This window comes from Thermobia domestica, chromosome 12 (assembly GCF_964235325.1).
Source record: "Thermobia domestica chromosome 12, izTheDome1.hap1.1, whole genome shotgun sequence".
NCBI classification, from domain to species: Eukaryota; Metazoa; Arthropoda; class Insecta; order Zygentoma; family Lepismatidae; genus Thermobia; species Thermobia domestica.
The window spans coordinates 165221828-165225281 of NC_137465.1; the positions used below are offsets into that span (position 1 = coordinate 165221828).

Genomic DNA, 3454 nt, shown 5'->3' on the forward strand with positions numbered 1-3454 from the left:
GTGAGCAATCATTAATGTAAGAGCGCCTCTAAATCCTCATAATCCCATCGTTAATAATCCTATCAATACTAACCCTATATGCGCAACAGAAGAGTAAGCAATTAAAGATTTTACATCAACCTGTCGTAAACACACTAATCTAACTGATCAAATACCCACAGCTCTAATACCAAATCAAATTAAATTTATATTTACAGCCACATTTTCTATAAAATATAGAATACGTAATAGCCCATATCCCCCTAACTTCAATAAAACTCCCGCCAAAATTATCGAACCACTTACAGGTGCTTCAACATGTGCTTTAGGTAATCAAAGGTGAACCAAAAATATAGGTATTTTAATTAAAAAAGCAACAACTAAAGTAAAATACCATATATAGTATGTAATGCCTAGATCTATTACACTTCTCATATTAATTATCAATAAACTACCCCTAACATATTCCAAATAAAAAATTCCGATCACAAGTGGTAGTGAAGCAAATAAAGTATAAAACAACAAATATATGCCTGCCTGCACTCGCTCAGGTTGATAACCTCAACCCAAAATTAAAAATAATGTAGGAATTAATGAGCCTTCAAAAAAAATAAATAAATAAAACATAAATAATCTAGAAGAAGAAAATCTCAAATAAAGTAATACAAGTAATAATAAAACTAAACTAATAAAACTCGTAGTATAAAATGAACTTCTTAGTACGCCTTCTCTAGCTATAATCATAAGAATAACAATTCAAATACTTAATAAAATCAACGAATATCTCAGGCTGTCTCTTCACAAATAATAACCTACCTCCCAAGGAACCAGTCCTATACTATTTCTTAATATAAACAAAAAACAAATACTAATAAGACAAAACTGAACAACTCATCATAATTTAAAATTAAAGCCCAAAGGTATTAAAAACAATATAAACATTAAATATTTTAGCATCGTAATACGACTAAAGAATTTAAGTAATCACCTCCATGAGTTCGAACAATAGACACTAAAATTGATAAACCTAAACTACCTTCACAAACACTAAAAGTTAAAAATAATAAACAAAAATAGTTTTCAACATACAAGCTTCCTAGAGAATAAGACAAAAGTAAAAAACTTATCAACACAATAAATTCGAGTCTTAATAAAACTATCAATAAATGCTTACGTTGAATAACAAAACAAGCTATTCCTAAAATAATTAGAAAACAAGAAAACAAAATAAATAATATTTTCATAAGCTTTTATAGTTTAATTAAAACGTTGGTCTTGTAAACCATTAATGAATAAAATTCTAAAGGCATCAAGAGAAAGTATAAACTTATCTTTAGTCCCCAAAACTAATATTTTAATAAACTATCTCTTGAAATTAAAATAACCTGAATATTACTTATAATTTTAGTAGTTCTAAGATTTATTCTAATTCAAATATCCCATCCCTTATCAATGGGATTAATACTCATTGTCAATACTATTACCACCTGCTTAACTATTTCAACTATAAGAGAATCTCCTTGATTTTCTTATATTCTCTTTTTAGTTTTTCTAGGAGGTATATTAGTTCTATTTATTTACGTTACAAGACTAGCATCAAATGAAATATTTACTCTAACACCTAATCTTTTCCTACTAATTTTTCTAGTTCCATTGCTCATAATTCTTATAATAATTATCGATCCTCTTCTGCTACCAAACATAACTTCATTACCAGATCCTCATCATTATATGACTAATTACCAAGAAATCCCCGGTATGAAATTTTATATAACATCAATCTTAATGAATACTATTATATTAGCAACATACCTATTTATTACATTAATTGCAGTAGTAAAGATCACTTCATTATATCAAGGTCCTCTTCGGCCTTCTAAGCCATATGTCAACACCAATCCGCTTACATCATCCTCTTTTTAAAATTGCGAATAACGCCCTAGTAGACCTTCCAGCTCCTATTAACATCTCATATTGATGAAATTTTGGCTCTCTTCTCGGTTTATGTTTAGTTATTCAAATTGCTACAGGCCTATTTCTAGCAATACATTATGTATCAAGTATTGAATTAGCCTTTAATAGAGTAATTCACATCTGCCGAGATGTAAATTTTGGATGGCTTTTACGCACTCTACATGCCAATGGGGCATCATTTTTCTTCATTTGCCTTTACTTACACGTAGGCCGAGGAATATACTACGGTTCTTATCTTTATCTTCATACTTAAAGAGTAGGAGTTGCTATTCTACTTTTAGTGATAGCAACTGCTTTTGTAGGCTACGTCCTGCCTTGAGGCCAAATATCTTTCTGAGGTGCTACAGTCATTACAAATCTATTATCAGCTATTCCTTATCTAGGAACAATATTAGTACAATGAATTTGAGGGGGCTTTGCTGTAGATAACGCCACTTTAAACCGATTCTTTGCTTTTCATTTCCTCTTACCTTTTATTGTAGCCGTCATATCAATAGTACACCTCCTATTCCTTCACCAAACAGGATCTAACAACCCCCTTGGCCTTAACAGAAATCAAGATAAAATCCCCTTCCACCCTTATTTTTCAACTAAGGACACTATTGGATTTCTAATGATAATAATAGCCTTAATATTACTCACCCTTTGAAACCCCTATATATTAGGAGATCCTGAAAACTTCACTCCAGCCAATCCACTAGTTACACCAGTACATATTCAACCAGAATGATACTTCTTATTTGCTTACGCTATTCTTCGTTCCATTCCTAATAAGCTTGGAGGAGTTATTGCTTTAGTAATATCATCCTCATTTTAATAATCGTACCATTTTTCCATACTAGAAAAATACGAGGACTACAATTCTACCCTATTAATCAAATCATATTCTGAATTATAGTTCGAACAGTAATCCTTTTAACTTGAATTGGAGCTCGGCCGGTAGAAGATCCTTATATTCTAACAGGTCAAATTCTCACAGTTATCTACTTCGCTTATTTCCTATTTGTGCCTTACCTGTCCTCTTTATGAGATTTCCTATTAAATAAAACTTAGTTCTTTGGCTGAGAATAAGCATATGTTTTGAAAACATACAACAGAGCAAAGCTCTAAGAACTTATTCTCAATTTAATACACTTAAATTAAAAAAGAAATAAAAAGAAGCTTCATGCCCCCTAAAAATAAAAGATAATTAAGAGATAAAGGTAAAAAACACTTTCAAGCAAGATATATTAATTTATCATACCGAAATCGAGGTAATGTTCCTCGTACTCAAATAAACCCAAAAGAAATAAATACTACCTTACAAAAAAACAAAACAGAAAAAATATCATGTCCTAGAAACAAAATACTAAATAAAGTTCTCATAAACAAAATACTAGCATATTCAGCCATAAAAATAAGAGCAAATCCTCCTGCTCTATATTCAATATTAAATCCAGAAACAAGTTCTGATTCCCCTTCTGCAAAATCAAAAGGAGTACGGTTAGTTTCAGCTAAACAA

At 30.5% G+C, this 3454-nt stretch overlaps 1 pseudogene; it reads right to left on the reverse strand.

Moving 5' to 3' along the window:
* LOC145666171 (NADH-ubiquinone oxidoreductase chain 4 pseudogene) overlaps positions 1-1640 on the reverse strand; it is a 16442-nt pseudogene extending 14802 nt beyond the window's left edge.
* Positions 1641-3454: the final 1814 nt, after the last annotated feature.